Source organism: Triturus cristatus, chromosome 4_2, assembly GCF_964204655.1.
Source record: "Triturus cristatus chromosome 4_2, aTriCri1.1, whole genome shotgun sequence".
Taxonomy (NCBI): Eukaryota; Metazoa; Chordata; class Amphibia; order Caudata; family Salamandridae; genus Triturus; species Triturus cristatus.
In genome coordinates this window covers 866,701,155-866,726,178 of record NC_140586.1, presented here as the reverse complement: position 1 = coordinate 866,726,178, position 25,024 = coordinate 866,701,155, and positions in this window count along the sequence as shown.

Genomic DNA, 25,024 nt, shown 5'->3' with positions numbered 1-25,024 from the left:
GGATACAATATGTAGTATCGTATACACGGTGAATTCATCAGTGGAACATGATGAAAACACTCATACATACCGCGTTGCTCATTTGCGGTTCGCTGATACCAAACTTGGCATGGTGGGACCATGCCACCTACACGGTTCCGATTTTTACAGTACCACAAACCTCTGATGATAATGCCCGGGTCGAAGGGGACTGCACGCGTCCTGCAAGGACCAATTCGACTCCTGCATGGTGGGGCACGGTGGCACAATGAACACCTCAGGCGGGCGATCAATATACTACAGTTCCCCCACAGTACCCGCCCGGCCCAGAGACACTGACTCGGATACATTACATCTCCCTCCCTTGGGTCCGCTTTCCGTAAAATGGCCCGTATGGGTAGAGCCAGCAACCTTGGCGGTCTTCCGATTACCACTAAGCTGACCGTCCTTTTCCAGCCATGCTCTCATGCGTGTCCCAAGTACATTTAAACACATTGTTTCATGCTGGCGGAGGCCAGAATCCCCATCGGGGCTGTAAGGTGATGTGAGCTGGTCAATAATGATGTACATTGTTGACCGGGTGTCCCTCAACGAAGCAAGCTTAATTGGCCCGCTGCAGGAAATGCTCTTGAGGGCCTTGGTCTGCACGTGCCCCCATCGCGGCCATGAAGACTCAACCAATGCACAAGTGAGGTGGACAGCACGGGCCAAACCCACCGTCATTGGTTACCATCCCATTAGAGGTCGGATTTCACTAATAACCAAATAACCACATTGGACCCATGAGACCCGCCGGCCTCTGCACACCCGATATCCACGGGAAGGACTCGAAACCTGGGGCACAAAGCCGGGCCCACAACGGGACAAACTTCTGAACGTCTCAATGTAACCTGAAACACTGCACCCCAATGGCAATGAGACAGGATATCAACCCCAGGTCACCTTCCAACAACAGGTCGGAGGCCGGGTACGTAGCAAGGCCGCGACCCAACCTCCATGCCACTCGCACTGAGCCAAATGCGCCCCTCAACCCAATTGGTCGCATCCCTCTGCTCCAAAATCAAGGCAAGCCAACCACGCTGATACCCTAAACTCGCGTGGCACCGGCTGACCCTCGACAGGGCCACCTAGGCCTCCAACAATCCCGCCGGGCCTGGGCACCCAATATCCAATTACAACACTCATTACCATTACGGGATTAGCTTTTCAAGGATCGTCTGCAGCGGCTCACTGGCTTCAGTATTCAGTATTGCAGTGTACCGCGACGTTTATTCCTTTTCCCAAGTTCACATGTAGTAATCTTTTATACCTTACAATGTCAAATAACTCGGAAGTTGCAGCGAAGATTACGGCAGCTGTGGACTTGCAAGACAGAGAAACAAATAGTACTCATACTGACAACCTTACTCTATTTCGAGTCGAACGGCCGGTACCAGCCACGGAGCCAACACCACCCCCTTTCCCACACAACTCGGGAACCGAAGGCCGCCTCAAGCCCCCCGACCAGGGATCAACCAGGAGGTCGGAGCCACAGAGTCCCCAAAAAGGGAAAAGAGAGGGGAGGCTGTTAGGCCCCGACAATGGCCCCTCCTCCTAGCCCACACTCACCGCAACTGGATACCGACGCCGCTATCACTTGAACCCAAAACAAGACAACTACGAAGACCCCGACGCACAAGGAGTCGCCAGACCAGGGGACCCAACATGTCATATGGCATGGCTGGTGCAAAAGAGGACGCCAGGAGGGGTGGGGGAGGCATATATACCCTCCCCCCACCTCGGCGCACCGGATGTGACGCCCATACGGCGCCCTAGCGATCAGACTCCTACTGGAGCCCAACCACTAGAGAGGGGTGAGATGGTGCCCAAATGGCACTAAAGGGCCGCCCGTTTGGAATGGCCCCCTGCGGGGGCCGTGGACAGCCGCATTGTTCAGAGGCTTCGGGCATCAGAGGGGGCAATAACAAACTGTTTTTACTGTTGCAGAAAGGATTATCTGATCTAGAGTTAAATTGATCAGATAAAGAAAACGTTTGTTTTCTTTATCTGATCAATTTAACCCACTCCTTGATGCCAGTTCTGAATTCACTGCGCTGAATTACCATGATTATAACTTGTCATCTGCTGCTAGCACAAACATCACTTTAGCAAGATCAGTGACCCACTGAGCTATCTGCGTGAAATATAAATCTGTGACCTGCATGTTATAACTTATGCTTTAACCTTCTGTGCTATTTTATAATGAGTCAAGTGTGTGTGTGACTAAACTAGCCATAGAGTTCTCCAGCAAGTGCACTAACCACCAGGTAGGTGTCTGAACTTCCATTTCATGGGTTTTGCAACAATTTCAAAGGCCTTTTTGAGCCCCTCAAAGGGGTTGTTTCGTATATTCCTCTCACTCCATGGTCTTCATTACTTAGTTTTACTTGCAAGAAAGTGTCACACATTTGGCAAAAGAATGTCACTCATACACATGCTGAAAGCATGGAAATGTCACACATAAGCAATCCGAAAGCTTGGCAAATATGGCTGCCCCTCCTTACACAGACAGGATGTTCCCAGGGAGCAGCCATCCAAGAGCGGAGGGGCTCCGTGCTCTCCCATCTCCCCCCGTTACAGACCTATTTGGCTGAAGCTCCGCTGCAGGCATGGTAGGTGCTTTACAATTATTTTCCTGTGTTTTCATGCTTTGGGAAGGTCCTGGGTAAGGGGCACATCTTAGTTGCACTCTAATTACAGGGGGTGGTCATGGTGATTGTTGTATTGTTGCTTGCAGTGCCATCCTACCAGGAAACGCAAGGGTTGTACATCACGGGCAGAGCCCTGCTGCCAGCGGTGGCCAGGCCAAGGGTTGTTCATCAATGGCAGGGCCCTGGTACCAGCGGTGGCCAGGGCAAGGGTTGTACATCACGGGCAGGGCCCTGCTGCCAGCGGTGGCCTGGGTAAGGGTTGTACATCACAGGCAGGGCCCTACTGCCAGCGGTGGCCAGGGCAAGGGTTGTACATCACTGGCAGGGCCCTGCTGCCAGCGGTGGCCTGGGTAGGGGTTGTACATCACGGGCAGGGCCCTGCTGCCAGTGGTGGCCTGGGTAACGGTTGTACATCACAGGCCGTGCCCTGCTGCAAGCTGTGGCTTGGGTAAGGGTTGTACATCACGAGCAGTGCCCTGCTGCAAGTTGTGGCCTGGGTAAGGGTTGCACATCACGGGCAGGGCCCTGCTGCCAGCGGTGGCCTGGGTAAGGGTTGTAAATCACAGGCAGGGCCCTGCTGCCAGCGGTTGCCTGGGTAAGGTTTGTACATCACAGGCAGTGCCCTGCAGCCAGCGGTGGCCTGGGCAAGTGTTGTACATCACAGGCAGAGCCCTGCTGCAAGCTGTGGCCAGGGTAAGTGTTGTACATCACAGGCAGGGCCCTGTTGCCAGCGGTGGCCTGGGTAAGGGTTGTGCATCACTGACACTTTCTTCCGGACATTCTCCTTCAAACTCCCAAACCTTGTCCTTCTGGAAGGTCTTTACTTCAGTGCCTCTTCTGCTGGGTTCCGTGATGTATAGCCAACAGGGTTGTGCCAGTGTACTACTGCTAGTCGTACAAAAATCTCCACAACTTCTTTCTTACCACTGCTTTCATTAAGCCTTTATGTCTGAAGCAACAAGCGGCTGGAGTGAAGGGGCAAAGCAGTCCCACGCTAGAGTGGATATAGGAGCACCGGACACGGCAGACAGTTGTTTGTAGGGGGGAATGGGGAGGAGTTATTTTCTTCACCCATATCTGCATACCGAAGACATAAACACCATTGTGTCCCTGTGCTCTCTGTTCATCTCCTCCATTGCAACACTGCCAGCGGGCCAGACGCGGCAGGGGTTTGTGGGGCACTAACAGAGTGCTGGGACCAGGACCAACAGACCACCAGAACCCTCTTCGGCGCCTTTTAGGTCTCGCCTACGCAGCGTGCATGCGTTGCGTAGGTAAAAGACCCTTTGTAATCGACAGGCAAAAACATGCACGTGCTGCATTGCTTTGAATGGCAACGCGTGCACGTTTGGCGATTGCCTTGTGGGAGCGAGCATTAGCAATTATCGTGCTCGCTCCCGCAAGGTAAACGCTGCTTGTCCCAGCCGCACTCCCCCACCCCTCCCACTTGTTTGGTTGGCCATTTGTTGCCTCATCGCTCGTACCCCCTCCCTCCCGTCATTGCTGCTGTCTTCCTGCGGCATGCCCATACCCCGAACAACACTGCATTGACTTTCATGGCAATGGCGGCACATAGAGCTTTAGCTTTATACATCTAAAGCTAAAGGGTGGCGTGCCACCATTGCTAAAATAGTAAATAAACAGGAAAACAAAAGCAGCTGCACAACTTTTCACGAGCACCAGGTACTCTAAACAGTGAGTACCTGAACTTATATTTCCATTTAAAGCACCGCACGTAACAACTACATAAATCGCTCCACAAAATATAATGCTGTTCTACTCTTCGCAACAACAGTCGTAGAACATTTTTACTCTAAAGACATCTCGTGATCACCAGACAAAAGCCAGGTCCAGTGACTTGTTTTGTTTTCAAGGCCGTTCAGATCTCAGTACATCACCACACCCTCCTTCTGTGCATTCCTACAGACCTGGACAAAGTCTAAACCCCGCTCAGGTTATACCCCAGCGAGCCATGCTAGCGGCCAACAAGCAGTGCTAATAGCATCACTTTGCGCATAACAGCCACAAGTGTGCTGTTTATACAGCAGAATACCTCAGTCTCACCTGTTCAACCCCCGCCTAAACCCTTGACAGAGCCATTTTCCGTTTGAGGATTACAGCAGCTAATTTATTAGCCTTTTGAAAATGTAAATAGAACAATCGTTTAGCGCAAATATAAAAGTGAATGACTTTCAGTCCAAGTGAAAGAACTTTCAACACCGGCTTTTCACCATGTTATTTAGGTCGTCTGAGGTGAGGAGTATGGTTGTAAAGTGGTTCGCTTGTTTTTACCTACGCCATTTTCTTTTTGTTTGCAATATTTTTTACTTGGAACGTTTCACCTTCGACTATTGGTTTTTTGGTTCTCTGCCAAATGTGCGCAGAAATTATTCTCCACAACAGCTTGTGCAGATTGGCACCTGCAATCTGTTGGCACTGCCAGGGCGCTCTTTCACCTAGCTTGTTTCAATTGCTGCTTTTTGTAGGGTGGGTTCCTAACAGAGTTGTTTATCTAGTTCAGTAGGATCTTGGTCCATTGAATTAAGCAGCATTCGTCATGCCCAGCACCCAGACCAAAGACCACTGAAAGGCAGTGTTTATCAACCAACTATGTCGATTTTAGGGCAGATCATGGGCTTGCTCAACTCTCCTTTGCTCCCACCGCCATCCCCCACAAGACCCTTGCTTGCCACCCAATCACGTAAGGCACATCATCCCCTTTCCCCCTCTGCTCCTGTATCTTTTTCTTTGTTTCATTGCAGCAGTGTCAGCCTGTTCTTTTGCACCTGTCCCTTCATGTTAGTGTTGTCGCTTCAGGTTTGTGCTTCCTTTGCCAAGTCTTGTTGCTTTTCCATCTCCACCTACATTCCTCTCACCCAAGTCTATCAGGCAAAATTAGGTTTAATTGATCCGTAAGCTTGTTAAACAGCAAAACAGGGATACATAAGTTCCCATGAATAAAACAAGCATTGGCATAGCCAATAGGTCTCGCCTTTGGGACCTTATTAGTGTTTAGCCATGCAACAGTTGATGTTGTTGCACCAAGAATATTGTGCTGCATAATTAAATACTTATAAGGTCCCAAAAGCGAGACCTATTGGCTATGCCAATGCTTGTTTATTATTGTATGTATCTTCCACTTTAGCATTTGCCTGGCCCTTCCAGAGCCAGGCGCTGTCAGTTTCCGGGTTCCTTATCCAATGTCTTGGCTGTCAGCATGATGCCAGTCCGAAGCCCGCGAACGGAGGTGCATGAGGGAGAGGGAAGGCCAGCACCCTCGGACACTGCTCCGTCAGTCACCTCCATTATGCCAAGCGGTGATTTCAGGAATCGTCATTACGTTTTCTGAAAACTGGTAGGCAGATCTTTGGTTACTGGGAATCTCAGACTACCACAGCAGTAGGCAAGTACTGTGCTGCAAACAAATAAACTAAAAAAATAAACATTATAATTTACAAAGCCAAGAGAGCTCTGTCACAAATGCGACACCTATTGCATTGCAAGAGCTTGTTTTCCTTACACGACGCCCTTAGGATGGCACTTCCGTTCAATGTGACAGACTCTGAATGAACATCCGGTCTGACCATGATGCATTGCAAAGATGACAAACCTTTCGCATCTAACAAAACAAATTACACTTGTCATTAATCAGACTTTAATGACATTATTCTTTCTGCTATACACGTGAAACATGTTTCTACATTCTTTGAAACGAACTCAGTAGACTTAGTTGCTCTAAGATTCACAAGAGTCGAATTGCAAAACAAAGTGGCTACGCAATAACACATCATATCAACTGCATGAACTAATGTGTTCGTATCTTGGATTCAGTTGCACTTCGTGTGGCGACTGAGGAAAAGAGTTTGAAAAATTTTTGGAAGATCTTCGTCAGTACGGAGATCTCAATAACTAGTTATTAAAGTAAGAGATGATTGATAATGGATGGGAGTAAACGCGTTCTGAGCGTATGTATTGTCATATGCTCGCGGACGCTTCAACTTCAGAAGAATACATAAACACAGGCAAAACAAATAAATCTTACAACTATAATACGACTACATCACTATTAACTTTGACAATGTCTGCAGAGCAGTATTTTAAAAAGAAAATACATTTCGAAAGAAAAATTAGCACATTCAATACCTCGTTAGAGGTAGTATTCGTTCTGTAAATACATATCATGACATCTCAAAATGATGTTTTCCAATTAAGAACCTTTACACATAGGGGTAGATTTTTAAACATTTAGCGCTGGTTTACGTCACAAAAGTGACGCTACTCAGCACAATGGTTTTTTTTTTAATTTTGGGGGGATATTTACAGTAAAATTTTGGAGCTTGGTGTTACTCCAAAATTGGTAACGCTGAGCTCAACATTTTTTAAAAGTAGGGATGCACCGTATTTACAAAAATACAGCTCACCACTGCGTTTCCTCTTGTGCTGGTGATGGAGCGGGTAGTACAAAATTTTGTATACCTCCCCCATTTCTGCATGTTCATACTAATTAGAATAATCTATTAATTGTAATAATATTAATGTGTTTTGAGTTTTACCTAATCAACCCTACTAATGTATGAATTACAAGTGCGATATGCATTTGCATGGCTAAAATAATTTGTAAACTAATATACGTACGCATACTGATACTAGAAAAATAGAATATTGCATGAGATATGTTGCTTTTGTGACGTAATTGTAAGTTGCACCAGATGACATAATTGGGTGAATATAAACGCTTTAAATGTTGCCAGTATGCTAGATAATTGCACACACATAAGGGAATTAGTGAGGGTTAAACATTTTATTAGTTATTTCTGCTTTAATTACTTTTTGTGTTTGTTTTACTTAAGTTGACCAATTTGGCCTATGACAAAATGGCCGACCCATGGACACTACGAGACAGCTACCATTCCACGAGGTTTCCGACCAAGTGTGCATGCTCCAGGCTCCTGAACAAGTGGCCTCAAGGTGACCTACACAACATGTACCAGAACAAGGTCGTGACTGGGCTTCTGCCAAGAGCTTTAACAATGGACAATTTTGACAAACCGGATGGCTCATGTCTGACAGTGTGACATCATAGAATTTGGGAAACCGAAACGGACGATCTTAAACAACCAATCAGAAGTGCCTAAAACTGACTTTTGCTACATTTTGTCATTAATTTCAATATAAAAGAAGGTAGACTAGTGAGTTAGAGCGGATCTTTCCTGTTTCCTGACGTCATGCTGACGGAGAGGACGGTGACACTGCAGGACAGCTGTTTCCCTGAATCTTTGACAGACTAAATTGCTGCCCATTTTCCTGATGAACTGAGAACTCTTAGACTGATGGGCATTGATTGATGAGTACACGCTTATGGTCCAGACCCAATCTTTGGGACTGTAGCGTGCTGCATGACGACTTGATTGACTTAGAGGACGACTAATAGCCAGATTAGGTAAATATGGTGTTCTGTGATTTGATTAACGTTTTATTAAAACTTGCATTAATTAGATAAACAATATTTTGATTAACAAGCAAATGTGTTGGGTTATTTATTGAGAAGAAATAGATTAAGATTTGAATATAAATGAAGAAGGATTAAAATCACTATTTCCAAATTCAGCTAATTTGATCCATCGGTTAAGTGGAAAGAATATCTCGAGGTTCAGGCTTAGGATGTGCTGGATTAAGGATATTTAGTGTTTGTTATATAAATAAATTTCCTTTAGGTTATAAGGTATTCTTTTCACGTCAGCGTTTGGAACACTTATCCCTCCTGTAAGAAGCAGATCGATGAAGTGCGAGTGTTGGTGTTATGCGCCCCACCAATGAATGTATTGAGTGAATGTGTTAATGTGATATTTGGTCGGTGACGAAGGGAGGATTTGAAATTCCACGCTGCAGCACTGGCACTAAAAAAGCAGCCTAGCACAGGCGCGAGACACCCTTGTGCCATGTTGCAAGGGTGCCGGCGCAGTTGTGTATGTGTAGGAAGGGACTCCTTCCTGCACATAATTAATCATTAAAGGGGATTTGCTGTTTCTAAGTGTGCGACAGAATGCAGCACACATAAAGCAAAATACGAGAAGAAATTAAATGAATAATTTCTCCTCGTGTCGCCATCTTAAGACCAGGTTTTATCCTGTCTTAGTTTTGGCACTGCCCCATCCTTGTAAATATGGGGCAGCGTCAAAAAGCTTGCGGTGGAGCGTCCACTGCAACACCCATTGCCCGCCGCTTTTGCCCTCAGCGGACAGCTGGGATGAGGGGCATATTTACAAGGTGGCATTAAGGCATGTTAAGCGGCTTAACGCCACCTTGTAAATATGGGGCAGAAAGCAACGCTACCGGAGCTTCAGATAAAGTGTTGCTCCGGCGGCATTAGAGGCTGTATGCTATTACACAGTGTATTTTTATGCATTTTTTATAATTATTGTTATGTGACTATAATACAGACATACTGTATGTATTAGAAACTATAATGCTGGTTCTTTTGAACATATAAGCAAAAAATGAATATTTTGTAATTAATTCCCTCTTTTTAAGACACGCATACTTCAATTGTAGTTAATGGGACCACTTATGGTGGAGTTGTTTCTATCTATGAATCACCTTATGATCGCTGAGCACATGGGTGTGATGGTGTAGGGGATTCTAGATAATAGTTCTAGTGTGACTTAGATATATGTTGTTGATTTATTTATAGCCCTGAGGAAGTCAGAGATGCAGACGCATCCTATCTGACGAAACACGTGTTGATTATTTTGCTACCTGGGGAAGATAAGATGTGTAAATGAAGGATGAATAGTGACCTATGATTGAAATATTGGAGAAATAAAACAACGGAGTCTGAACGAAGACGGACTGGACTTTGATTTCATATTACACACTGAGTGGTGCTCAGGATAATCTGTTCAAATCTACATCAGTAGTTATCCCTAGTAAAACAAATTTTGGTTCCACAGAAAGCGTTGCCTCTAACACCTTACTCAACACTCCCAGTATTTGTGTCCAGTAGGTATGGATAATGGGGCAGTCCCAGATAATATGATAGAAGGCCCTCTGCGGGTGTCCACATCGGAGACAACAGGAGTCACTGGCTCGACCCATGCGGTGTAGCCTAACCCTATCATAGTATACCCTGTGTAGTATCTTATATTGAATGAGTCGTAGTCGGGATTTAATCGCGACTTCTCTGTGATACATCAGGGCTGCTTACCAGTCTATTGTGTCCATGTCGCCCAAGTCCTGCTCCCAGTTTGCTCTCAGTTTCCCCAGTCTATCCGGTGTGTTATTATTCAGGGTCTTATATGTCAGGGATACTAGTTTATTAGGTACCCGTTCTTGCAACCGGCGACCCTCCAATGGGGCATATTCTGGCAAGGGAGAGGAGAGCGCCGCCTCAGCCCTCCAGGCATGGCGCAGTTGCGCATATTTGAAGAACTGAGCGGGACGTAGTCCATACTCTGCCGCAAGGGTCCCATAGGGTTTAAGCTCCCCTTTTGCCACCACGTCCCCCAACGTGGAGATCCCGATATCATCCCTTTCTCTAAAACCCCTGAGTTTGTGGAGCTCCTTTAGCCATGGGCAAGTCCATATCGGTGTCTGTTTTGTTGGTTTATGTGTCCACCCCATCATCTTCGTTGCTCTTTCCCAGACCTCTATGGTTATCTGCGTGGTCGGGAGTAACCGCCTCTTTCCGGCACCCCCATACAAATAGTGTAAACTGGTGCGGCGTGCCATGGTGCCCCTTTCCAGCCTATACGTCAGGTCATCCACTGACGCGTGGAGCTATTCGTTTATCGGCGCCAGATGTTCAGCCCAATAATATGCCTCCATATCTGGCAAGGAGATCCCTCCATTATACTGATTTCTCTGGAGCGTGTCCAGGGCTATTCTCGGTTGTTTCCCTAACCACAGCAGAGAGCGCATTTCCGCATTTATCACCTTAAACGTCTGTCTGGGGAGGGAGAAGTATTCATTCTGTAGAGCATATAGAAAACGAGGCAACGTAATCATCTTAAACATTGTGGCTCGGCCAAATATCGTGAGGGGAAGGGTCTTCCATCTAAGGGCATTGTCTGCAAAATTCACAATCACTCGTTGGATGTCTTTTTGATAGGACAGGTGTCTGTCTGTCTGTAGTCAGGTAGATCCCCAGGTACGTGAACCCCGTCTGGGTGACCCGGAGGGCACCAGGCAGAGGGGGCCACTCCTCTTCCTGTCATGGGCTATACAGGATCTATTTATGCCAGTTTATCGTTTACCCCGAGAAAGAGCCATACCTACCCAGGAGCCTGAACAGTGCTGTCGTACTTTGGTATTTGGGACCACGTAGGAGACAGGGCCCTACCCCTGTTTATTCATGTATTAGCAAACCGCGATTGGTCAATGCAGTATTTACAAGCGCTTTGCATAACGTCCCATTGCCAAATGCACTATGTATACGTTATTATACATTGACTCCGTGGGTTCCATCTTGGAGCGGTGGCCATCTTGTCATTGCCCTCACATAGACAAACACATTATAAGCAAGTACGGGCCTTTAGAATACATGTACTTTCTGCTTGACTTCTCCATGACCTGGGCAGCTGGTCTCCGCTGCCCCAGGTCAGTCCGGTCTCACGAGCTCCCCTTCCTCCGGCCACTTGTGATTAGCATCAGGGCTTGACACACCATAAAGTCCTTTCATCGCACACAAGCCTCCGGCTAATCACTTTCGCACCTGCTTGTTCCTGCTTTATGGCCTGTTTCTCAAAACAGGAGATGCTCATGTTTATTGGGGTCAGATGTGGGATCTGAGCCTTGCTGGGTAAATAATTGCGGGCTGGCTGAACTGAAATGTGAGATTGCAATCATGACTCTGCTTGTTCTTTGAAGTAAAATATGTGAAAGACCAACTGCAAGAGAAGAGCGGTGTTGCCCAGATTCTGTATAAAAAAGGAAACTGGTTTCTGTTCTGCAGACTGCCTCATTCAGTTGCTAAGGCTTCTGTGCGACGTAGTCTCACTCATTTGAGTTTAATAAAGATGTCTTTTCATATTTCAGCTTCTGTTGCCAAGTTCTTTGTGATATTATCAAGATATGCAGAATTTTATAATACCACATCAGGAAGTACTCGAAGTCATAGGGTGCTACCCCTAGCACCTCTGGGGTCTCAAAAATTGGAGTACTTCAGTTTGGCGCCCACCAGCTGGGCCTCATCAGAGAAGTGACTTTCTGTGGGAGTGATCTGGTCAGGAGACTGAAATCTACTGGAAGGACAGAACGGGATTCTACCAAGAAGGTACTCTGTGCACAGGGATTCTGGAGATTCTTTGATTATGTAGTCCGGTATATTTCTGCTCTTCCTGATTTTGATCCTCCACATGATGTCACTCAAAAGGTGAGAAAAAGAACCCTTTTGGTGTGAGTATTATAAAAGACGTATGGGCATGTAGAACTTGACAATTAGAATTTGGATAACCTTTTGATTATTAAGAATAAGAATTAAGTATAAGTGGGTCGCTCCCAGTCCTTTGGTTCTTTGGGTCTTTAATTTGGTTATCGCAATTACCAAAGCCGAGGGGTTGGTTTCTTGGTTTCTGATTTGGTCATTGCACTTACCAAAACCGAGGGTCTCGCATATTTGCGAGTTTATTGGTAGAGATAAACCCTTGAAGTTTGAAGCTAGATTAGTGAGCTATAAGATGCCTGATCTTAGCAAATTTGGAAATGTAGCTTTTGGTTTGTATGGGTTTGGATATGCGAATTGCAATTTGCGTAGGCAGGTAATGAGGAGATATTTCTCCATTTGGTTTTGATTATAATACTTGCGTTTTCCGCAGCATTTTTGACATGCCTGTTTGTAAGCTCACATGGAAAAATGTGTTGCTTTTTGTTTTAAAAGGTACCATAGTGTGGGAAATATCTAAATAGGTTAGATTTAAAAACATATTTCTTCCTTGGTGATTTTGTATCCCCAGGGAATTAAAATATGACATAATACAAAACAAGGATCCTTCGTTCTGCGCAGTTTCACGAATGAAGATATGCACAACGATTTTGTGTGGTGTTCTGCTAGGCAGAGCTAGTGAATTGAGCGCATTCACTACTTCTTGGACATGCATTTGTCTGTGGAGCTGTTTATGCAGCCTTTTGGAACACTATTGAAAAGCGTTGCTTGTAAATATGACCTACAACCAGTATTTGCAAATGGTTTGTTTCAAGTATAGTCTGTGAGCTGTTCTTTCTTTCTGTCATGCGTATTGATTTGTAAGTCAACTGTGTGTTTAAATGTCTGTGGTTTTTTTATCATTAGTGCAACTTCTGTAAGTAAATTGCGACGGCGCTATTTATGAAAAATGGCTAAAGCGCGCTGTATTGTCTGTTTACCCCCTTTCTGTTTATGTCTGAAATGAGCTCAATATGTGTTTGTGGGTCTTCTGATGTTTCCAGTCTGTTAAGTAGTTTGCTGGTTAATTAATATCAAGTAGAAACTTAAAACAAAAATCCAGAAATGAACAATGTGATGTGCTACAAGAGCTATGTGTTGCTCTTTCATTTATAGAATGAGCAATTGTGCACATATACAAAACTGCCGTTAAATGCTTAAAGGATAAAATTAGAAACACATTCAATAGATATAAATCAGGCCCCAAAAACGAAATTATCTATTTTTGCAAAAGTAAATAAATTTACATCATTTTCCTTAGATGCATTATATTAGATGTTCACAGGCAAACTTTTCAGCTGCAGTATATTTGATAGAAATGTTCATTCAGCCAGCACCTTCCCAGTTGAACACGGGTGAAATTTGGCAGAACCGTTTTTTAAATGAAAGTGGCGCAAAAATGTGACGCGTTTCAAATTGGGCTTATGCGCTTAGGCTTGTGAGTTAAATGTGTCCAAAATGATAGGCAAGGGATGCAGCTTGTTTTTTATACATGGAATTATCACAAAAACGAATAATTGGGATTTTTTAAAAGAAAATTATTAATCATGGGAAAAATTATTTTAAAAAAATAAGTGCTTTTCAAAATCGTTTTTTGATATTTATAAAGCTTAATACTCATACTATGACCTCCTAGCATTAAAATTTGATTTAAGTTGTGTTGCATCACTAAAATGACAAGCATTCGCGCGTACAATTTTCCCTTGGCGCAGGCGCAAACAAGCTCATTTTTATACAGTATAAGTTATTATTTCCAATGCCTGACTCATGGGTTATGTAATAGACATTCTGGTAATGCATATTATGCAAGAAAATTGTAGGATATTCATTTTTTAATGCTTAAAATATCAAAGTCGAATTTGGGTAAAAAAGACTGTTTCAATTGCATTTTCTTTCATTCAGAGTGCTGTTTAAAGTGTCCCAGGCTTCAGTAAATGCATACGTTTAGGTTTTGATATATATTTACAGGTTGTGCCTTCTTACGATTCAATGAGTCAATGTGCCAGTACAAAGGCTTGTTTTAATATCAGGGTTGAAGGTTCTAACTTTAGCTGTGTCTGTCACGATACTACTGAACACGCTATGAAAAACAAGACCTTTTTAAAAAACTTGGGGAAATTAAATAAAATATGGTGTCGCAAGCCGCAACTATTTGATGTTAATAAAAAACGGCCTTAATGGAGTTAGCACCCACATAGAGAAAGAGAAATGGAGAATTGTTTTTTGATGAAGGAAAAAAGGATGTTTGTGAGCAGGTACGTGATGAAGTCAGTAATGATAGAGGGGTGGAGAAATGTAGAACTACGGTTATAGGAACTGGGTAATACGTAGGAAGGAGAACAACAATTGGGAAAATAGAATGCCGTGGAGGGAAGAGAGATGATGAAGGGGAGTAATAAAGACATGAAGAGTAGCGTGAGGAAGGTTGTATTGACGAAGGGAATGAAAAGGAATGTGGTACCGGTTTGAGTAAGTAGGAGGGGAAAGATGAGATTGCAAGTTCTAGCAGTAGGGGTGAAAATATTGTAATTACCTGGCGGGAGGCACTGAGTTTCATATGCTAATATGAAAGTGACGAACAGAGCTTGAATAAAGGCAAATGACTAAATGATGAAGAAAATATCAAAACTCATTGTGAATACAATTCACTTAAGGTTGATGAAATGTATACCATTGCATAGGATTACAACAAGCATTTATTCTAAAAACTGGTATGTGTGTTATTAAGTTTTGTGAATTTTTCACAGTACATGTAGTTTAACAATCTGGGAATAGGGATAATTTTTTAGCGCCTAAAAAAGAGAAATTATTTTTCAAAATAGAGTAAATTATTGCAAGTTAGGAGGAATTAGGAAGGCCTTCTGGCTTTGACGAATTCAGAGTGTCAGAAGCTGGGGGTTGGGAGAAGCTGCAGAGGCTGGCTCGGTCACGCTGCTGAGATGCTATCTTTCCCGTAAACAATGGAGTTGACATTTATGACCTTTTAAATTAGGGCCTTGCCTCTGTGGAATGCAGAATGACCTTGCTACACGGGCCTCTAGAGCTGGGGTTTCTGGTTTCTCCATAGCATCACTAAAACTAAAGAACTTAATTCCAAAGGGAAAATATCGCAAAGGGGTTTTCTTTGAAAGTCCAAACATCATGTTAAATGCTTTGCTGATACATTGGTGCCCAAAAAAAGAAAATAGAATGATGCCTGCTATAGTTGCTCTTCTTTAACAGAAAACGAAGTGTTGCATTAAGTCTTAGACAGACAAAAAGATTCTAAAATGGTTTTTTTAAGGCTACATGCCTAAATGTGAACGAATTGCTATCATGAATTGTTCTTGCTGGTCCTGTATGTTAGAAGAGAAACAGTAGAGTTATGTTTGACAGCAGATTTCCATTGCCTGGTGATCTACTGTCAAAAAGGAGGGTAAGTATTTTAAACCTGACAAATTAAACAGGCCCAAATATTGGGTTTTGGGCTGCAGTTTTACAGTGCATAAAGTACATGACATGGCGTTGTGTGTCACCGCTTATTACATATGCTATTGTTTTGTCTATGCTTTTTGTGCTTGATATACAGCAAGTATATCTGATGGCTTGATGTTTTGTGCGTTTTTATTATTTTTTGCATGTTTTCGTTGTTTTTGTTGCTGCTTTTTATACTATTACAAGTTTACCTATATTGTATGGGGATGGTCATGACGATGCCCATCGCTACGCAACAGTTGGTTGAACTTGTTCTGGTTACTAAATTCCACAGCTAATGATATTTCATGCTGTGAACATGAGAGGCAACACTTCACCAGTGCATGTCTAAATTGGCTATAATGGTATTACAGAAAACTAAAAGAGATCTACAGGATCAAAGTGTGTCACCTGTCACGTTATACTGCCCTTCCCTTAAAGGAACAGGCAGCCCTACATTTATGTATCCTTGATTGGACCTAAGGATGAAATTATAGATCTGTGACTCAAGGTGGCTTAATTTCTATATTACATAAGGTAATGGTGTCCTGTCTCCTAAGTAGCATATGGCCTTTGCTTCTTAAAAGGAAACTAGGTTTTCATTTTTCCCTGCAGAAGGAACTGGAACATTAGCTAAGATTACCGTATATGGTGTAGTCGCCAGCGGTAGAGTTAAAACGTATGTGATTTTGGCCTTTTGTGTATCACCCGTACTCTTGGTGATGTCACATGCCTGACTACCACCCAAGTAAATTCTTGTCCTTCCTATAGATTTTTATTTTTTATTGCTTTTGTTTCTTCCCTGCCCAATGTCGCATTATGCTTAGTGATTGGGGATTTTAGTTGTGTCCTAGTTCCAATTCCCTTTTCCGTATTCCTTTCACCAGTCAGCCCATTTATTATTGTAGGTGTATTGTTCAGGTGCATACTTCCAGACTGCAGTGATGCACCAGGAACCCCCATATTATGTACAATTCCCTTTTGTATGACCAGACTGGTTTCCAAGAATTTTCCTTAGGTCTGCTGCAATGTTTTCCAGCCTGACTGTCAGGATAGCGATAGACTGGCTAACTGACTCAATATTATAGAAAGACAAGTTTTCCATACCAATAGGAGATATCTTGCGTTTACCCTTTTGAACACGACAAATTTTCAATGTCTATTTTTTAATGTGGCTTTTACCCTTTTGTTCCTGCTGCTTTAATTTTTGGTGGGATCAGATGTGTTCTAATCATGCAAATATCAGGACCCTCTAGTTCTTGTCTTTTGTTTTCATATCTGACTATTAGCCTGTGTATTGCCTAGTGCACCTGATATGAAAGGTTTCTACATGCCTATGATAAACTGTACCATGTGATTTTTCTATTGAAATGTCCTAGATAAGGAATTTAGAAACACTTATATGTAATCATTCAGAAGAAAAATGTGTTTGCCCTATTAGACAATGCCACCATATGTGAAGACATCCATTTTAGATAGAATTCTCGTGTAGTTATCTACTCTTAGATGATGGAGGCTCTCACACGGAAACCCAATTGAAAAGCTTAGAGGCACTGTTTTGCCTACTGCCTTTTTATTTGTGTTGCTTCCTGAGAAAGACAGTGTATTCTGGACCAAAATTGTCCCATGGCATGTGGCTACTCATTTGAAAATCACAGGCCACATGTTTACAGTCCCCTTGTTATACAACGAACTGTTTAAAGCATCGCACTTGCTTCATCAGAAGGCGTTCAACATCAGAAAAGAAGGAGGAGCTGGTTTTGCCACAGAACCAGAATTCCAGTGCAAAAGAGCGCCTGTCATGTGCTGGTAACCTCTGACAGTGTGCAGTCCCTTGAGCCCCTGGGCCTGAGTTTTTGGCCACACACCCCCCTCTTTTCCCTTTGCTCCAATGGAAGTGCAGTGCACCGGCGGATCCAAGATTGACAGAAGGCACTACATTCCAGTGCCCATGGAAGAGCAGCCTGAGCGTCCTCTGACACTGAGTGACGAGTGTTGGAGTCTGAGAATGGTCCCGAATCTGCACGAGATGACCTGTGCCTTTGATCAATGGAGAGCACACTACCTGTAGTGCCTGCCGCAAAGGAAAGATACTGGCGCACTGCCTTGAAACATTGAGACTCTCGAGTGAGCTGTGAGGGCACTCCAACTAAGCAGTACTTTCTTTTCTCATGTAAGGCTTGAATGAAGAGGCCCATGCAAAAGAAAACAACAGAAGAAGATTTGATGGACAATAGAAGCCTGCCAGAGAGGCTTTTTGAACGGACTCTGGGCATAGGTGGTTTCACGAGAGGTTTCCGTGTGATTGTATAGACTAGGTGTTAGAAGACTGTTTGTTTTGCTGGCATTGTCTAGTATAAGCAGAATAAAATCCATTTTCTGTGGAAAGGTGCCCCCTTTTCACCTCAGAGCATTGATGAGGGTCACCACTGTTTCACCTGAACATAAAAATTATTATTTCATTTGTAATAGTGGTCGCTACTTTTTCCCGTTGTCTATATATTCTTAATAACGTGTTTTCTAGTGTTTTTTAAACATGACGTTGTCATTTATGGGTGGGATTGATTTTCTCTACTCAATTGACTTCTGCACCCTCTGCCCAACCTATGTCTTTTCCCACTACTGTTTCTTTGCACTCTTTTCACCCCTTTTCCTGAACATGAGCAGGTTAAAAGATTAGAATTCGTAAGCAATTCTTCTATACAGCTTCTGCATCGACACTAGTTAGTAGTAAACATCACTAATTGTTGGGGGTGCGATCTTATGCCACCTAGATAGAGGTATTCCTTATTTTGTCCTGCCATATGTGGCCTTTGTGCTACTACATGTGTCCCGTGAGAGTCGCTAAGTAATCGGATGATGCTACAGCAACATCTCCATGACTTCATGTCTGTAGACCCGGACTAAGATCAGTATGAGTATAGTGATTGCCTATGTAAGGGCAAAAGGAGGGTCTGTCGTACTTTGGTATTTGGGACCACGTAGGAGACAGGGCCCTACCCCTGTTTATTCATGTATTAGCAAACCGCGATTGGTCAATGCGGTATTTACAAGCGCTTTGCATAACGTCCCATTGCCAAATGCACTATGTATACGTTATTATACATTGACTCCGTGGGTTCCATCTTGGAGCGGTGGCCATCTTGTCATTGCCCTCACATAGACAAACACATTATAAGCAAGTACGGGCCTTTAGAATACATGTACTTTCTGCTTGACTTCTCCATGACCTGGGCAGCTGGTCTCCGCTGCCCCAGGTCAGTCCGGTCTCACGAGCTCCCCTTCCTCCGGCCACCTGTGATTAGCATCAGGGCTTGACACACCATAAAGTCCTTTCATCGCACACAAGCCTCCGGCTAATCACTTTCGCACCTGCTTGTTCCTGCTTTATGGCCTGTTTCTCAAAACAGGAGATGCTCATGTTTATTGGGGTCAGATGTGGAATCTGAGCCTTGCTGGGTAAATAATTGCGGGCTGGCTGAACTGAAATGTGAGATTGCAATCATGACTCTGCTTGTTCTTTGAAGTAAAATATGTGAAAGACCAACTGCAAGAGAAGGGCGGTGTTGCCCAGATTCTGTATAAAAAAGGAAACTGGTTTCTGTTCTGCAGACTGCCTCATTCAGTTGCTAAGGCTTCTGTGCGACGTAGTCTCACTCATTTGAGTTTAATAAAGATGTCTTTTCATATTTCAGCTTCTGTTGCCAAGTTCTTTGTGATATTATCAAGATATGCAGAATTTTATAATACCACATCAGGAAGTACTCGAAGTCATAGGGTGCTACCCCTAGCACCTCTGGGGTCTCAAAAATTGGAGTACTTCAGTGCGGGGACTGTAGTGGCCGGTTGAGCTACATATAACAGAATATCATCTGCGTATAGCGAGATTTTTTCTTCCTGCGTGTCGGTCTGCGATATCTGAAATCCCCGTATCTCCTCAGTCTGCCGGACCTCACAGGCCACTATTTCAATAGTGAGGGCAAATAGCAGTGGAGACAGGGGGCATCCCTGCCGGGTCCCCCTCCTAATAGGAAAGTCTTCATATAGGATCCCGTTCACCTTAACCCAGGCTCTGGGGTCTGCATATAGAAGTCCCACCCATTTCCTAAAGTTAGGGCCAACCTCGAACTTGATCAGAGCTGCCTCCAGAAAGGGCCAGTGCACAGCATCGAACGCTTTTTCAGCGTCAAGAGAGAGGAACATATGTGGATCCTCCCGCCCCTTCACCTCCATAAGCCAATTATGGGTCCGTCGTAAATTTTGCCTAGTCGCCCTGTCTGGCAGGAACCCCATCTGGTCCTAGTGTACCAGGCTTGAAATCACCTGGCACAGGCGGAGGGCCAAGATCGTCGCCAATAGCTTAGCCTCCACATTCAGGAGGGAGATTGGTCTATAAGACGCGCAGTCCTCAGGGGGCCTGCCTTGTTTATATATAGGTACGATCGTGGCCATTCGTAGGTCAAGTGGGAGGGTACCCTCTTGGGCTGCATCCTTAAAGAGCACTAATAGGTGGGGCGTCAACAAATCAACACCTTTTTTAAAGAATTCAGCTGGGAGTCCATTTGGACCTGGGGATTTCCCTGGTCGGAGTCTGGTTACTGCCTCTCTAATTTCAGTGGACGATATGTCAGTTTCGAGGGTCTCCTTGTCCTCGTTCGTTAAGATAGAGGTTTGAATAGTAGACAAGTAAGCCATGATCTCTTCTGACTCACCTAATTCCCTGGCTTTATAGAATTCCCGAAAGTAGGAAGCAAACATCTGAACGATCTGGGCATCCCCCTCCGTAGCTGTCCCTGTCCATCGACCACACCTTCTAGCCACCTGGCGTCCCTTTCCTTACGGCTTAGCCATGCCAATAGCTTTCCGGACTTGTCCACAACGTCATATAATCTGTGTAGGGTTGCTAGTGCCTGTGCTTTGGCTTTGTTTGTTGCTATAGCTTTATATTGCTGTTGGATATCAGTCAGGCGCCGAAGCACCTGTGGGTCCCTTCCCGACAGATACCGCCGTTCTAAGTCTAGTATTTGAATTACCAGGGTATGAAGTTCATCTTGCGGTTTCCGCTTCCCCCAGGATATCCGGTTTTGGGCCCGGTCACGGAGCACTGTTTTGTATGTCTCCCACATGATAACACCCGACTGCACTGAGCCTAAATTTTCGGCAAATTTCACTTTCGTGTCAGCCCTAAGGCCCTGCATTATCTCACTATTCTGCAAATCTCCAACCTCCACTACTGGCTCGAGGCATCCCACCCAACCGGACCAAAAGGGGGGAGTGGTCCGAAATTCCCCTTGCTAGATACTTGGCTTCATCATCAGCCCCTAGTGCATGTCAGGGGAGGAAGACATAGTCCAGTCTTGAGTGTACCTTATGGGCCCCTGAGTAATATGAATAGCTTCTGGTATCCGGGTGCAGCCGGCACCACACGTCTGTCAGGCACAGTGTAGTCATAACCCTAGCCATGGGCTAAGTCGGGGAGCTGTCGGCGCGGGTCCCTGATCGGTCCATGGGGATGGACATAACGTCATTGAAGTCACCACCTATGATATGTAATGTGTCTGGTGTGTCTAACAGGATTTTGGCCAATCCGGAGAGGGTCCTAGCCTGGAGTTTCGGGGGAGCGTAGATCAAGGCTATTGTAACCCTCTGTCGGCCCCATGTTCCTGATACCCCTACATAAGTCCCCTGGGGGTCCATCCAGGTCTGAGTCACAGTAAAGGGAGTGGACTTTTTGACCAAAATAGCTACCCCCCGGGAACCTGCAGTGTATCCCGCATGCGCCAATACTTTGTAGGCTCCTCTTGCAAGAAACCCATACTTCATTCATTTAAGGTGGGTCTCCTGGAGGAGGACTATATCAGGGTGTAATCTTTTAATATATGCCCTCACCAGTCCTCTTTTAATTTTCTCCCCTAGGCCATTCATGTTCCACGAGAGAACCTTGTAGGGGCCAGTCACCAGTCCACCCTCGGGGGTTCTATGATCAGTCACGGAGGCCATGGAGTGGTGTGTGTCGAGTTTATCCCTAGTGGGGGGCGGATGGTATGCGCTCCTGCCAGTGCGGTCCCGCGATCAGTGTGCTAATCAAACGTGAAAGAAAACATGAAACAAAACCTTCCCAACCATAAAACAAGTGCAACCCCCTCCTCCTCCCCTCCCACCCCGCCTTCCCCTCCCTCATGACTCATCCCCAGCAATATGCCGGGGAGTGGACTTTAGGGCAGGCAGAGGCCTGTCGCCCTCCCTTGCCCAACTTAGGCCACAAGTTCAAACTCCTATGGCTGTCCCAGAACCATCGAGACAATGTCAAAAAAATATGAAGTTAAAGACGTAGATCGGAAACCAGAGGGACCACAGAGAACTCAGTCACCAGGTTATCTCCGGTCCTCCGCAAATATCAATGTAAGAAGAAAAAGAGAAAAGAATAGGGAAAGATTCAAGATAAGCAGGAAAGAACGAAAAGAAGAGGGAGTGCGTGTCCAGCTTGCCTGCTCCAGCACAGTAGTCCAAACCACGGTCAATCCTGCAGACCCCTGTTCATGAGTTTGAATCTGGGGGTTAATTCTGGGATGCCCCGTTCTCTGCCATAGTTGCTTGTTCCATCGCCAGTATTTCAGACGCCAAGGGGTGCATTGAGGGGCCCACTACCTCCTCTTCGGAGGAGGAAGAGTGTCCGCTTTCAGTTCCAGCATCATTTTCAATGTCGTTATCCGTCTGAGGCTGTCCGAGGGGAAGGAGCGTGTGGGCGCTCGCTCGGATCTGGGAGTCAAGTGATCCGCTGGTGCGTCGTCTACGTCTGCCTGTGCCCTTTGGGGCATACAGGGTGGTCTCTATGGTGCGACCCCTTCGCAGCTGCCGGGGTCTAAGCAAGTGGTGCGAGTCCAAGGGCCGGTTGCCAGCTCCACCCGAAGGGGCCGTGCCATATGCCTGTGTTTCCAGACGCCCCGGGGGGCGCTCCTCCAGCCACTGCCAGGCCTCCTCCGGCGTCTGGAAGAAGTGGGATCTGCCCAAAAACAGGACCTTCAGTTTTGGGGGGAAAAGCAGCATATATTGTATCTTGTGTTCCCTCAATTTGGCTTTTACAGAGTCATAAGTGCGTCTTTGTTTTTGTACTTCCCTACTGTAGTCTGGGAAAATCATTATGCGGGTGTTTTCATTTCGTATTTCCCCTAGCTTCCGGGAAGTATCATGTCCCTATCCAGGAAGTTCAGAAAGCGCGCTATCACGGGCCTAGGCTGTGCCCCCATGGGTGGTCGGGCCCTGAACGCCCGGTGAGCTCTTTCTATGATGAAACAAGAGGAGAACTTGTCTGTCGGGAAGGTGCTCCGTAGCCAAGTGTGTAGAAATTCCGGCATGTTTGTCAATTCCCTCTCTAAAGCCTACGAAGCGGAGATTGTTGCGTCTTGCTCTGTTTTCCGCATCGTCCACCCTCCACAGTAAGTCTTTATGAGAGGATTGGAGTTCCTTCATACCTTTGTGAAGGTCTTTTACTGAGTCTTCCGTCTCGCCCAGTCGTGTCTCCGTTTTGGTGACCCTTTCAGCTAGGTTCCTGAGGTCCTGGCGTAGGAGTGCCACCTCTGTTCCCACTGCGCCGATCTGACTTTCTAGCGCCGTCCTGGATGCCTGGATTGCCTAGAGGAGGGTATCCGTATCCGAGCGGCACCCGGGCGCTCGCCCTGGGGGTGGGGGGGCGATGACCTACGCATACTGGTCCATTTTGCCCTGTCAAGGCGGTTTTGGTTCCCTGTCCTTTCCCATGTTAAGGTCGCCCAACTTTGGGTCAGCCGCGACTTCCCCATGTCTTGCGGTCGAGGTCACTCTCGGTCTGCGGTACGTGTGAGGCCCGCCTCTCATGCCCGTGGACGGGCAACCTCCCAAGGATGTTGCATTGTGGGGGGGCAGTCAGGTTCAAGCAGGTATGAGGAGACAGGGGGGGAGGAGGGCCAGCCCGGCGCGCCAGTCAACCACCAGGCCTCACCTCAGCAGCTCAAAGGCTCGGTCGGAGCAGCTCATACGCGTTCTTCTCATCCACCTCCAGGCGGTACGCTCATGGTATCCCCTGCCTCAGCACATGCAGGCTGTTCCAGTCGCCGAGGGCCCCCGTTCTGCCTCCACCACCAGTCCTGTCCCAGTAGTAGTGGTGTTGTCTCTGAAATGGGGGGGCGACACGAGGAGTACGGTCCCAGGCCCACGGCCCCCTATCCATCTCAGCCGCCCCCTCAGTGACAACTTCTCACACAGGCCACGCCGTATTATGCTCAGGGGGGGCCCGCTCACCTTATTAGCGTTCTTTCCCCACAACTCATCCGCCTCCAGTCCAGGCACCCGCGTCCTCCTCTCCGCACCTCGGCTCCTTCGCGGCGCTATCTTGAAGCTCCTTCACTGGTCCCGGGGAAAATTCAGGGACGCAGGAGGATGGGAAGGGCCCATCCAGTGTGGCATCCCACCGCCAGGCTGCACCTCAGTAGATCGGTGACTTGGTGTAACGGCGCTGCCTCCCGTCGTCTCAGGCCATATCCTCCTCTGTGCGATCCTGCACCCCGGGGGTCTCTCTGCTCGCACCCGGTCACCCGACAGCGTCTCTGAGTCATTTCCTTCAGTTCCGCTGGAGAGCGGACCTACCCGCACTGTACGGAGGCCCTCCTGCTGATCAAGGGCTTCCAGAGCACCTCTGTATGCAGGCCTGTCTCCGCGTCGCCGCTGTCGGCCACTGCCACGGCCCTCAGTCCCGTGGTGGAGGGGCACCTTATTTGGGTCTGTTGCATCCCGTCAGCCTCCGCCGCATCCCCACGGGTATCAACCCGCCCTGGACGCTCCGGCTGGTGCTCAGATGGGGCCAAGCTCACTATGACAGCCCCGGCTCCCCGCGGCCTCGCAGTACCGGGTCTCAGCACTCGAGTCAGTACCTCCTCCCTTCAGCTTCTCTGCGGCGCCATCTTGGGTTCTCCCAGCGCGCTCGAGCGAACCAGGATTTCAGTCCTGAGGGCTCATCTAGAGGATTATGCCCCGCGATTTCAACTTTGGGCAACAGCTGGTAATATCTTCGGGTAAAAGCAGTGGTCTCCGGGTCTGCAGGACACCGAAATCAATGGAGGATGAAGCTTTCGGCCGGAGCTCGGCGAAAGCACGTCTTACTCGGCCATGCTGCTGGCCACGCCCCCTCGGACGTAGGGTACTCTTGACAAGTAAAACAAATATTCCCTTGGGTTTTGAAAGGAACAGGATACAAGGTTCAACTCACAACTAGATCGTACCTCACAAGGCGCACAATAATACAATTCAACAAGGAAAATCCCACTTAATATTTGAATCAATTGCTAAATACCACTGAAGTTTTATAAAAATCTTTAATTATTAACAAAATGGTTACAATGTTAAAATTTCAATACACTTCCTATCTGTCACAGTTTTATGCAAGACAATTGATAAAAATAATTCATAAAAACAATAAATGTAAAATCCCCAATTACAATCAGTTTACACA